This window comes from Melitaea cinxia, chromosome 12 (genome assembly GCF_905220565.1).
Source record: "Melitaea cinxia chromosome 12, ilMelCinx1.1, whole genome shotgun sequence".
Lineage (NCBI taxonomy): Eukaryota > Metazoa > Arthropoda > Insecta > Lepidoptera > Nymphalidae > Melitaea > Melitaea cinxia.
The window spans coordinates 13,241,655-13,256,290 of record NC_059405.1 but is presented as its reverse complement, the minus strand read 5'-3'; the positions used below and the strand labels follow the sequence as shown (position 1 = coordinate 13,256,290).

Sequence of the window (14,636 nt, the reverse complement as noted above, 5' to 3'; positions counted from 1 at the left end):
CCGCGGGTAAAAGCTATTAATGAATAAAATGATAACAGTCAAGTGACAGATGGACGAGAGACGCGCTTTATACAGAGCGTGATCACGTTTATTGAATTCAATATGAAATAATCACGACATGACCTGTAGCGTAAAGCATAAACTTTTGTGAAAGAGCTCGCGTTGGATCGTTTTATTTTAAATATTTGTTTCATTATTAGAAATATTTTTGACATAAACAGGTTTTATTCTGTGTTAAATTGTTTTTGTCTAATGTCAACATTGTCGGAGAACCAAACAAATCAATGTTATACAATAGAAAGAAATAGTTTATAAATATAGATTACAAACTAAGACTTGAATAAATAAGGTAGAGTAACAACAAAAAAAAGCCAAGCTATGTTTATTAAAATGTTTTTGACGAATAGCGAAGGGCATTGAATATCTGAGGATAACAATATATATATATATATGCTAGCAGAAGCAACTTTAGTTAAGTACATTAATCGTCCCAACGAATAGAGGTTCATCCTCTCCTTTTTCCTTGAGGGCCTCTCCATATGGTGGTATTGTAGGTCCAAATTTTTGTCTCTAAGTCTCGCTAAGTGGCCGGCCCAACTCCATTTTAATATTTGTGCGTAGCTTAAAGATAAAGACTTTTGTTGTTGCTCTTATTTTTATATGTCGGATCTTACCTAGTGTTTTTAGCCCGTTGGCGCAGTTTGTAGTGACCCTGCTTTCTGCTCCGAGGGTTGTGGGTTCGATTCCCACCCCGAGTCTGGGTGTAATATAAATATTTATTTATATATTTATATATGTATTATTTATAAGTATGTTTATCGAAAAAAAAAAATATATGTAGCTATATACCAGTCCAGGCTGTTACCTATAACACAAGCATTAAGTTGCTTACTTTAGGAACAGACGACCGTGTGTGTATTGTATAGATATTTATTTATTATTTATTATTGTTTTTACCTCAAGCACGCTTCTCTCCATTTCTCGCTGACAGCTCGAGATTTTGTGCTTGGCTTTTGACGTAAATTATCATGTTTGACATCCATATGTCCAGCATGATAGGGGCTAGAATTTATTGTCCTAGTTTTCAAATCTATAGACATGTTACTTTTGAAAATTGCTTACAAACTCCAGTATTTGTTCCATGTTCGCTGTACTCTTCTCTCGATCTCCAATTCGTTGTTTTCTTTTTTAAGTTAATTGTATTTCCTAAATAAATGTATTTGTCTGTGTATTCCAGTGGATTCCCATTGACTTTTACTTGTTTTTTATAGCCGCTAAGCATTGCCATGGTCTTTGTGTGATTGATTTCAATTCCTACATTGCTATTGGCTCTTTGTACATCTTCAATCATGAGCTACAGTTGTGAGCTTGTCTCAGTATATAGGGTATACTAGTACATCTGTCAACGTGGACGTATTTATTTGATACAAATGTATAACCTTATTCGTATTGATGTAATTTGAAGTTCTTTAAATTATAATAAAACACAATCATTTATATGTATGTTTTTTTTTATTAAAGCGACGATCTATTTGTCACAATTCCGATCGAGTACAATACCAATAGCACGCGTGAAAGCTGCGCCGGCGGCAGTTGCCCACTGGGACGAGATATGAAGGCCACGGCGAAAGTTCAATAATTGAGCTTGCCATTGCCGGTCAAGTGCAGGCGCGGTCGAATACACCTGAAATACGATATATAATGTATGTTTATACGATATACACATATATAAATATGCAAAAAATTTCGATTTCGTAAGAATGAGGAATATTTTTTCTTATACAAAGGAATACGAAGAAATACTTCAAATAAAAGTTAAACTAAAGAATAAGTTTCTAAAAATATCTCTATCAGTCTACTTCTGGTGTTGATCTGATGGTACAGCGGGGCAGGTAATATAAGAGAAAATAAGGCACTTCGTATATTATATATTACTATTTAGATTTTATATTAAATTAAATAAATACCTTTTAACATCACACACACGGTCGTCTGTTCCTAAGGTAAGCAACTTAATGCTTGTGTTATAAGTAACAGCCGACTGTTATAGGTAAAGATATTGTTTTGTTGATAAATATACATAGAAATAATACTTATAGATATATAAATACAAATATTACACCCAGACTCAGGCGGGAATCAAACCCACAACCCGTGGAACAGAAAGCAGGACAACTGAAAACTGCGCCAATGGGCTAGTCGGCTACTAGTAGTAGATTAGTAGAATATATTTTATATTACATACATTTATTTTCTAAATATTTCTGTATTCTAGTGTTATATCGAATATTTTCAAAGAGGGAAGTATGAGGAGATGTTTAAGCCAACGTTTTCCCGGAGTCGGTATGTAATAAATCAATGCCTACTTACTTTTCTGACATTTTTTTTTAATGTTTCAAACTCGTACTACCGCACGCTCACCGTTATATCCCGCTAATGAATTTCAACAAAATAAAACTTAAAAGAACATTGAGGAAAAGAAGTTGTTTTTCCTGCTGATTTAATCTTACTACCGTGATTTCGTTGCAGTATTTGCCTTCTTGTCTGATTATCTTAATAAAGCATTACAATTTGGGTCAGTTTATTTCGAACAGAAGTTTAGTGTTAAAAGTTACGCATACGTCTTTACACGTTCCTTAATTAGTTTTGTTTACAAGATTTAAAAATATTTTTAAGGTATTTGAAACGATTTTTATAAAGGAAGTTTTATTGTTTTCCGCAACGTAGACCATACGGTTTAGAGGTCGTGAAAAAAATGAATCAGTAAGAGTGTATAGAATGTATATATATACGTATGTCACATGCATAAAAACCACTAATTTATATAAGAAAAAAAACTTTAAAGTACATTTCTGCAACTCGTCTTAATACTAGCCTTTCTAGAACGTACGCGTTCCAGCACTTTATCAGCGTCAACGCAGCGATACGCGTCTTTCTCGTGGCGTGAGAAGCGTGTCTCTGTGGCGCTAGTTTTCACACCACAAAAAACGGTTTATTACGCAATATACCGCATTAATACCGTGCATCGGAAAAACGCACACTCTTGACAAACGCTAATATGTCAGTAATCTAACTTTTTCGGAATTTTCTTCAGATCATCCTCTTAATTGCGTTTCTAAAGCAGACGTATTTCAAGGTTTTAGCGTCAAAGCAGCGTACACGCGTCGTTCATGTAGCGTGTGAAGTGTGACTGCGTGACGCTAGTGCTTCTAGTTTTCGCGAAAAAGAGTTTATAGCGATATTACTATTAAATGTCGTATATCAGAAAAACGCGCGCATTTGAAATAAGCTATGATAGCGGCCTTATTAAATATCATTCAATATGTCTTATACACATATTTTGTCGTCAAAGTTTAAGTAACGTTTTTAATTAAAATACAAGACATAATATACATCTACTAACCCATAGCGGAGCGGCTTAACAAGTTATACTCCACCCTTTCAACTCAATAATACACGAGGAGATAGAGACTTATTCAACCTTAGGACAATTTCAGCATCTATCAATTCGATCTCGTTATAATTCTTCTATTTTAATTAAGGAGAGTATTGGCATCAAAGAATAAAGTTTCTAAGTTTGTGTCGTAATAAATTATGTTACTTTAGGACTTGTAGTTATTGTAAACGAACTTAAATTATTACGTTATTCATTAAGCTTGTCTCTGTTCTCGTACTCTTACAAGCCAACGTAAAACCACTTCATTAGCTAACTTTGTGCTATAAATGGAGTCCAATTAACGGACAGACGAACAATGTTCATATTTGTTATACTATTATAGGGATATACAAAACTATTCATTTGGCGAGGCTTTCAACCCTGAGCAGACACAGTCGTTTAAAAAAAATAGAGTGAATAAAAATGATAGTAATAAATTCAAATCAATTATACCTTTATTAACATTAGGTTTTTTTTTTAAATATTAATAGTATTAAGTTATTTATTTTAATTTAATAAGAATATTATTTAATAACACAACATAAAAAGTTCATTTTTTTAATCTGTCGCTATGCGTTTACAAGGATGACACAGTGACAGACTGCAATATCGTGATTGGAGATGAACAAATTGAACAGATGAATGAGTTTGTGTATCTGGGTTCAAAGCTTACAAGAGATGGAAAGTGTGAGAGTGATATTCAAAAAAGAGTGCAGGAAACAGGGTGAATGGAGCTTTGCACTCCTTGGTGAGCAGTCGGAGGGTGTCTAACAAGGCTCGTTTGGCTGTGCATGAGGAATGTTGGTTCCGACACTCATGTACGGAAGTGAACGTTGGGTATGGCAGAAGAAATATGAAAGCAGAATAAATGCAGTTGAGATGAGAGCGTTAAGACGTATGATAGGAGTTAAACTGAGTGACAGGATAAGAAATAGTGAGATAAGGAAACGTTGTGGTCTGAAAGAAGATGTAGTGACAAAAATTGAGAAAGGAATGCTCAGATGGTTTGGCCATGTCGAGAGAATGAGTGAAGAACGACTGACGAAAAAAGTGTATAAGGCGAGTGTGAAGTGCGAGTGCGTTTCGAGACCAAATAAAAGACGTCTTGAAAAAAGGCTAGGTAAAGAGTGCCCTAAACCGAAGAGCATGTATGAAGGGAATAATGAAAGTGGACGAAGCGAAAGAAGTGTGTAAGGATCGTAGCAAGTGGAAAGAAGTGGCCTCTGCCTACCCCTACGGGAAAGAGGTGTGATTATTATATGTATGAAATTTTTACTTCTAGCGTAAGAGTAGTATCCGAAAATATTAACTCATTTTTAAAAGTACGGAACCTAACGAATAAAATCGTTTGTACTACCCACCATATTAATACATATAATAATGTAATAGTTTAAAAATGTAAATATATATATATATTTGTGCATGCTAATCTCAGAAACGGCTTATCCGATTTAGAAACAGGCCCTGAAACTATTATTTTATGTGGCGTTACTAAGTTTACGTTAGCAGCATGTTTGTATTGTTTACGAGTATATAAAACTGCTATGTGATTTAGATCATGTTGCGATTGCATTGTGCGTTCATAACATTTGTTTTTCGTTTGATACACATGCCTATTTGGCTTTCTAGCTTGAGGCTGATTTATGCTCTGTGCCTATTGTTATGTAAGAAATAGAACAATCAATTGTATGCGAAAATCATAATTGATCCTTTACCAACTATGCATATATTAAGCTGTGAGGTCTGTTGTTTCATGTCTGTATTGATTTCTTTTATTAATCGTGAGATATCGAATAAAATGAAAATAAAAACTTAGTTTTGTTTGAATGTGAAAATCTCAGTGAATCACCATTTTTTCAAAATATTAAATGTGCAAACTTAAATTAAATATTGTTAATTATTTTTTGTACTAACGTAAAAAATTAAGACATAATAGTGTTTTTATGTAAGCATTTAGATACTTTTTGCTTGTACAAAGTATTTCTTTCCGTTAGAAATTTTTTGCTCCTTTGAATTTATTTAAGTAAAACATATAATAAATTAAAATATAGCGGATTTGTGTCATCGAGACTTTTACTCTTTTTTAATTACTCGCCTAAAAACACTACGTAGAAATGACACTTGATAAATAATTAACAAAAAAACTTTAGTATATTTAATACCGTTATAAAGTCAACACTTGAAACGATTTAAAGAATTTTAAAATAACGACGCGTAATTTGAAACGAACATTACACGTAACAATTAATAATAATTCATATTTTATTGTATCGTTCAAACGGACATTCTTCGACCGGTCATTGACCATATTTTATTTTTTAATTCTTAAGAGCAATAATTAATTAATACCGACACAACATGTTTATTGTTTGTATCGTAAAGTAATTTTTTAACTCGTAAATTATAACTGCGAACATTCCCGTGCTCGTGTGTAAAAGCCTTACAATGAGCATTGTTTTGTGTCACCAACATAAAGTTATGTGAGAAGTGACTTGAAAGAAAAAGTGGATTTTTAGTATTAGAATAACTATTTTGACATTTGTGTAAATAATATTATTTTTTTAGCTAGATTTGGAAGACTGTAAATTACGTAATTTATATTATAATATAGTAAAAGTTTGTTGACAAATAAATTATTTACTCTTACCTATATTTTTTATTGCTATATACCTGTTAATAATAACAATATATTACTCTAGAATTCTAGATTTTAATATACAGTGAATACTTCACAACTGGGCAGATGCGATTTCTTCTATTAAACACAGATTAGAGTTTACCTAATTAGTCACAATGCTCAACACCGGTTTGATAGATATGTTACAAATGGCGGAATTGTAGATAATTTAACGTAAAATTGCAACTGATTTGCTTTCTGTGACTAAGCTCTTTAATGTCGTCTCTATCGTACGTGACTTTGGCGAAATTATCTGCGATATTTTAGCAAATTAAAAATAGTTTTACTTTTAAGAAGTCTCTTCTAGTTTCCATAATCTAAATAGGAAACGAACTTGAACTACAGCTGCATTTTCGCATCGCTAGCCTCCGAACCGGCGTCCATTATGTAATGATTTTGACGTTTAAGAGCTGTCACTTCATATTTATTGTTTTGTCGCTATATCTTTATCAATTTCGATTGACAGACTCGTTTAGATATTTATTATCTGTAAAAGAAATTCAAGTAGCCGAACTCTGTGGTTTCCTCTGTCTGAACCTATGTTTGTTATTACATGAAAGCTAATATGTATTCAGTTTAGTAAGTAAAAACTGTCAAACTCTTCTAGTTTAGAAGATCTAGGTACGTAAAAAAATAATAAAGTATGCCTTTATGCGCTTATCAAGAAAAAAAACTACGGCTTAGATTTTAATTAAGTATTAAATAATTGTTTTGTAGTCCTTAACCCTTATCTAAACAATATTGCGATATGTTGAAATTGTCGAAATATCTTAAATTTGCAGAATTGGACCTGTTACATTTTTATAAGTACAGACATATAATTATTATCTCCTGCAAAAATTATTCTGAATTAAGTAAAAACTCTTTTTTTAGAGTAAATAAATAAATAAAGTATTTTAAATATTCTCCTTGACTACCCGCGGCGGAACGATTACCACGGATGTCTTGTTGAAGTTATGCGGCTCGTCCACGCCTACATTACAGTGTTACATAAATTGAGAATTACTTACCGAAACGGACACTGTCGTCGAAGCCATCACTGTAACGATAAAGGGATATTTATTCAGGTACAGGTATAGGTTTATTTCCCACTCGGTTTCTGTATTATTTTTAAGGGTAAGGTACAAACTACTAACATTGCCATTGGAATTTAATTGTCTAATTCGCGCCTGCTCAATAGCTACCGGTTCGAATTGAATTTTTTTAGTATTGAATAGCGTGTTATTTAAGCAAGACTTAAGGTTACAAAGCACCACGCTAAGGGTAGTAGGAATGGGGTATAAAAATAAAATCAAGAAAAAATTTGCATGCACGGGGAAAATTATTCTATTTTGTCAGGAAAATATATATGATAATATAAAAATTTACTTGCGAATGAAGTTGCAGCCAAGAAAGATATATGTGTAATACATAAGTATCTCGGGCGAGTAGGATATAGACCGAGGTAAGGAAGCAAGCTTGGCCTACATCAAGACCGTTATGTTCTGCACCAAACAATTATCCGACGTGTCTCAATCGCAACTGATTGCTGAAAACATGGGGACGTGTGAGACCAAATGTCGCATAGTCCCATAGGCTTTTCAGGTACATATTAAGAGCCATTTCACAATTTTACGCTCTGCAAGTTTAGGTAAATTTGGTCGCATCGCGCGAGTCGTACGTGCCGCGCGATCTTTGTGCTAGTACGTATAGTGTGACAACCAAAAGACCATCGTGATCATTTTCTGATGTATAATAAAAATTATAACTATGGTATAAAATGTTTTTTACATAATTAATTTGTTAAAAATTTCAAGTATGTTATATAACAACAGTCAATAAATTTAAAATAAAATTAAAAAAATCAATTTTATGAAACAATTTTTTTTAATTGATTTAGTTTTTTCAGTTTACGAATGAATCTAATATTTACGATATGAATAAAAAAGCATTTAATGACATCGACACCGACAAACATATTAATTAACAAATAACAAGACAAACAGATTGAAATGCCTATTTGTATTGATAGTGTGAGAAAAGAAAATTAAATTATACATTTGTTTACAGAAATTATCATTATATTATTTTACAGTCATTTTCGTAATATGTTTATTTTATTTATATTTTATTATGAAAGTATCAAATGCGTTTTATCCGCTATAACAACAGGCGCTTGGCGCGTGTGAGCGAAAGAGACGGCTGCGCAGAATTTGGCGTGGACCTTACCTCTAAGAGCGCTAGCGCTCGACTGATTTACCGGGCTTGATGCGTGGCAATATATACTATCTTTTTATTATTTAATATAAAATTTATTAAAAATAATTACATCTTTTAATTATTTTTTTTGTATTCCTTAATGATATAAGTTTACTTTGATCAAGATAGTTCGTTAAAATTTCTTAGTTTTCTAAGAGAAATATCGCTTTTAAAATTGTACTTATTTGGAAAATATTCGTAACTTTAAATTTTTTTTATCGTTTAATAGATACAAATGGAATAAAAATCTATGATAGTGGACAACAAAATTATATTCCACATATTATGATATATTTTTAAAATGGTTTCAACGTAGAGGTTATTGAAAAGTAGGACTTCAAAGTATACATTGCGACCGTTTACCCAGGGAGGAGGCTGATGAAAAGGTTAATAATTTTATACACATAATATAAATCAAAATTCTGATCTGACTATGGACTACAACAAAGGTTGCTCTATTATATTTCAAGAATATAAATTACATTATTGCATCCAACACTGAGATTAACGACGTCAAAATATTACAATTTCGCGGATTGTTACCGATTTTTGTGAAATGGCTCTTAAGTTTAATAGGATTTAATTGTTCGCACCTTTTGTCGGATACATATTATTAGTATTTTTTTAAGTTAAAATGTATGTCTGTTATACAGAATGTTCGACACCTATTTTCTTCAAGTAGGGGTTCTATGTGTAGCTTCTATTTAAACGAATTCAAATTTAAAAAATGGGCTAGAATATTTTTTTCACGCGGAACGTGGTCTATGTCACCTATAAAACCCCCCTTTCAAAGGAACGCAGTTAAAAGTCGAACACCTTATAGGAACAATATATACGAATACATTATTATGAGATTGGCGTGTTTAACACAAACAATTAGTATAATTTAAGTTAAGATTTTTTATACACTTCACCAACGCCTCGTCATCACAATCGAACTGTTATAAAAATCTTGATCATAGCGTGCATGAGAATGAATAATGGTACAGTATAGATTATCAATCTAAGAGAACCGCAGAATAATCAACGGATCGTGGGAATATCGGTGCACTCACTTTGTGCTGACGTACGTTTGCCCTAATTCTAATGCAACAGACATAAACTAAGTTATATTCATTTTACATGCTGTAAATTTAAAGCTTTGGACAAGAAATAAAGTTTGATGGATTGTTAAAATGAAAAAATTGCGAGAACGTTGATCTTCCAGCAGTATAAAATGTAAAATTGTGTGAATATAATATTATACAGATATTGATTTGAAAGGATTGACTGTTTCTCCTTTCAGGGTCTTCTTGATAAAAGCTGTGTTCTGAAGTGAAGGTAACTTTATTTAACTTTTTAGTACTTTTCAGTTTCAATAAAGCTATAGTAAGCACTATTTAGTTTATTTTACTTTTTTAACTAATAAAAAAGTAGTTAATATTATATAATATTTTTTTTTATTACGCTTCCAAAGGTGTCCCATTTTGAGTCTTAGTAATAGGGATCTTTTACCTCTTTGGTTATACGAAATTATAAAAAAAATTATTGTTAAAAAAATCAACAGACAACTATAATTATTCAAAATGTAACAGACGTGCTTAGGTTTACCTTTTTATAGATTTTACAAGGTCTTCGAGTATATTTTAATGTGTTAGAAGCTATGTTAATTTGTTTTATTGTTAAAACTCGACTTAAAAGGCAATCGCGGTTTTACCCACGTTCGCACTTATCAAATTCTATGAGTTTTAACGTAACGTACGACCTTAACGAAAATAAAGTTTAATAAAACATTTTTGATGTGTATTTTTCATTCTGAATCTAAATAATACCTAAATGTAGAACTTGTTCAAACCAACACATTTGGACTTGTAATAATAATAAATATGTATAAACAACATACTAAACTTTAAAGTGTACACGTTACAGAAAATATTCTGCTCAAAAAGTGGAGCAACCCGACTGGGGTAGTATCTCGACCTTACAGAAAATCAGAGCTAAATAATATTGCTCTTAGCGTTGTGTTAGTGTGGTGAGTAAGGTGACCAAAGGTCCTAAATAGGATTGGGGGTAGGGTCAGCAACGCGCTTGCAATGCCTCTGGTATTGGACTCGTTGGTGTTATAGGCTACAGTAATTGCTTACCATAGGTACGCCTCTTGCCGACCTAGTTGTACATAAAAAATAATAATGCTGAATTCATAATTACAACTGTGAACATATTATTCATAACATTCTGACTTCAATTTAAATATGTCAGTTAAAAGAGTTATCTGTATGACGCACATACGCACGCATACACACACACACACACAAAAACACACACAGGAACATATATAATACCATTTAAAATTAAATAAAAAGTAAATCCAACGGAATATTGATAAATAAATAATTAACTTTAATATTACTTAAAGTCATAAAAATTTAAGCTTAATGAGTAAATATCTTTTTTTGATATAAATATGTATGTTACGAGTAAGCTATCAAGTGGTTTGACGATGATATATTTATATGGAGCGGAAGATAAAAAATGAGCAATTTTATCGCCATTCTGGCTGTGTTAAGAAAAATTCAAGTTAATTAAGTATTTAAAAGAGCCGGAAACGTTCGAGTTTCGCGGTTGTATCCTTATAAAGTAGCGTAATTATATCTAATTAATACATCCACCGCCTTGACGTGATAATACACATGAGTACGAGTGTATGGTACTTGCGAGAAATATTAAATATGATTGTAATTGTTAATAATTTAAGTATTTGCCTACTTATGTAATAAAAATAAAATTATTTTTTGAAATGACAATTATTATACGTATTATATTTTAGTTTTTTCTTTATATAACTAGATCGGCAAACAAGTGTACGGGTCACCTGATGATAAGCGATTACCGTAGCGTCTGCAACACCAGAAACAGTTGGCAAGGAAACGTAATTATTTTGTAATTTTTATTACAATAAAAAAGCAAAAGTTCTATGTAATATTACTTTACAGTTCCATATAAGCTGCATTTGTAATATTTCGTCCTCATCTTCTGATTTCCAAAAAAAATAACACGGACCATAATTTTTTCGACATGTTAATAGTGAAAATATAGTTATATTAGAAAAACATATTTTTGACAGTTTTTTTATTGTGAAATATTATGATGGACTAACATCACGTCACTACTTATAGAAGTAATATAGGTGCAGTATCAGCTATTGCAACCAAAAACTATTACATTTTTATTTGTACTATGTGAAACCTCTTAAAAAGACCATTTAATTATTTTTTTACTATTGATATAACTGGTAATATAATTACTATAACATTATCTTTTCTCGCGTTTGCGTGCGGTACTTCTAATATAAACAAAATAATATAATCATCATTACAGCCTATACAGTCCACTGCTGGACATAGGCCTCCACAAGTTTACGTCAAAAATAACGTGAACTCATGTGTTTTGCCCATAGTCACCACGCTGGGCAGGCGGGTTGGTGACCGCAGTACTGGCTTTGTCGCACCGAAGATGCTGCTGCCCGTCTTCGGCCTGTGTATTTCAAAGCCAGCAGTTGGATGGTTATCCCGCCATCGGTCGGCTTCTTAAGTTCCAAGGTGGTTGTGGAACCTTGTTATCCCTTAGTCGCCTCTTACGACACCCACGGGAAGAGAGGGGGTGGCTAAATTCTTTAGTGCCGTAGCCACACAGCAATAATATAATGTTTATTTATAATTAAACTTAAACTAAGTTTAAGACTATTAGATGCCTTAACCTCATTTTGATGCAACTTTATTTAGTTACAAGTATTTAAACTAGGCGAGTTGCGTTTGAGCAAATGTTCAATTCAGGAGTTAGACGTTTAATTAAATGATAATCGTTACTTACGAAATAGACACTGGACCATAGTTATTATTTTCTACTGTAATATATGTTATTACATTAATTTAAATAAATAGTGTATTATAAAATCAAATATAAAATAACAACAGTGAAGAATCTTACATAAATATTTTTTAACGTTTTAATTAGACTCTTTCGTGTACAGGCTCTAGTACATTAAAATATCTAAAATCAAGCTCATTAGTGCTTGTACAGCTAAAAATGTCGAACAAGAGAACCCGTACTCTCTGAGATAAGCCTCTATGCAGGGCCGAATTACGTGAAGAGGTAACGTAAGCTACTGCTTATGGTTTCGCCTTTTAAGGGGCCTTTGTAAGTTGAGCGAATGTTGTTGTTTAAATGTAGGACTTATATTTTGTATGTATATTTACGTACATTTGCATATATCTATGCATACAATTATTGACTATTCTGATTTACAATCTCGGCATACTCTGTACATTAAAAATTTTAGTAGTTTAGCTAGCTAGTTTTCATTATATTTGGCATTTTTAATTTGTACATTACAACACACTCATAATCTTCATATTCAATACACACGTACGTAAATTATTAAAATTAAAATTTTGTAATATATTTTTGTTTTTTAATTGGCTCAGTGAATAATAAATAAAAATGGATTACATCAACCGATAGTCACGCATTCTAAGTGATTTTAATTGTTAAATTTTCGTAAATCATAGTACCTAAGTTATTATTAAAAGTTGGTTAATGGTGACGATAAACTTAGTCACACGCACAAAATAGGAGTTAATTAAGCAAAAGGAAGCGTGCTATTTAAGCACAACCTTTCTCCGAAACCCAGCAACCACAGTACACTACAAGGAAGTCTACAAAAAAGTTAAGGAATGCTTTGTTGATTGGTTTGTTTAACATCAATGGGGCCTATATCTGAATTAATCCGGCCCTGGCTCCATGGGACTTTATTTGTTTCATCCTGCGATCATTCCTCATTAACAAGTTGGACTATTTCTTATTTAGAACTGTAAGCAATTGTTAACTTAACTTTGTTATTTGTAAATTGTAAAAGGACATAAGTGCTCCTTTAATTAGATACGTATTTTTATTTTGTCGAAGCATTATAACATATTTAATCCAAGTAGAGTAGTAGAGTTATTAGACATAAAAAAGTTCCTTAAATATTATTTTTCTATATTGGAATTCAGAATTTTTAAATCGTTTTTCAAAACTATTTTTATGTATTTGTTTTTTATATATCCCGAAGTCTTAATCATAATAAAAAAAGCTGTTGAATATTGATCTGTAATTTTAATTTAAATGAAACGGAACGTGTCAGTAACTGTAATTTTGTCGACTCTAGTCGTGGTTACAAATCTGTGCCTATCTACCTATACCAAGTAAAAAAACAAATTGTTCGTCTATTTGAACCCAAAAATATGAACATCATTCGGTGTGATTACAATTTCTGTTTCTACGATTCTCTTATAAATTTAATAAAAATAATAAATCATCCTGATACATAAATATACTAACCTATTCGCGCTGAACATTTCCCATCTCGATGCACTTAAAACGTTATTATAAGAAGTCATATTGACAGAGATAACCGACGCAATTTCTAAGTGCAATGATAAAAATAATTAATGTTTCACGCGGTGAGCAATTTGTTTGATTGCGGGGCAGATACAGAAATAAAGTGTTGTGTGCGCAAATAGATATCTCGTACCATTTGTCTATAGCGAGCTATCTCGGAAATGGATGCTCGGTCACGTGATATCTAACCATAATTTGTAACGGATGCGTTTATCCATAATATGATTACCTACTGATAACGATTTGTTTCTAGTTCAGCAGCAATTTAATGTTCACAGTACACACTCGCATAAAAGTCGTTTTCGTAGACTACACTTACTTGTTGGTGTTGGAAATACTCACTTCCGAAAATTCGCATATTTCGTATATTCGCAATTATTCGTAGAAGAAACTCTAGAAGTTAGTTAATGTTGCCAGTTTTTGTTTTTTAATTTAAACTGTCATTTATTTATACTCTCTATTAAGTCAGTAAAAATTGCAGTAAAAACTGCTATTTTTAAAATATTCTATTCACAAATTCATTTCAATAAAAACCTTTAAAACAAACTAATTTATTAATAATTGTAAATATCGTGTAACAAACGCGAACATAAATATAAGTACACAATACAAAACAGACTTTATAACTTGGTCCTTTTTAAAGTTGGTTAACATCGTAATGTGATTTGATATCAATGAAGCGTGACTCGCCTTTGTCACACATTCGTCATAAATCTGTGGCTTAATACACATAATCCGTTTTGAACCAATTATGACAACGCTGCGTACAAATAAGAACACTAATGTCTTTATAACTAGCTAACAACATTACAATTATTGTAGAAACTTCAAAAGTGGCTTTTTTATAGAAAGGAAAAAAACAGATTG

At 31.9% G+C, this 14,636-nt stretch overlaps 1 long non-coding RNA gene across 2 annotated transcripts; it reads right to left on the bottom strand.

Moving 5' to 3' along the window:
- Positions 1-1,493: 1,493 nt before the first annotated feature.
- Positions 1,494-14,166, bottom strand: LOC123658540. Of its 2 annotated transcripts, none has more exons than XR_006743907.1 (2): positions 14,089-14,166; positions 1,494-1,684 (listed from the first exon to the last, which is right to left on the bottom strand). It is a non-coding gene; the product is annotated as an uncharacterized LOC123658540 (long non-coding RNA). The 2 variants fall into 2 exon arrangements; XR_006743906.1 differs by lacking the exon at positions 14,089-14,166 and adding an exon at positions 1,968-2,009.
- Positions 14,167-14,636: the final 470 nt, after the last annotated feature.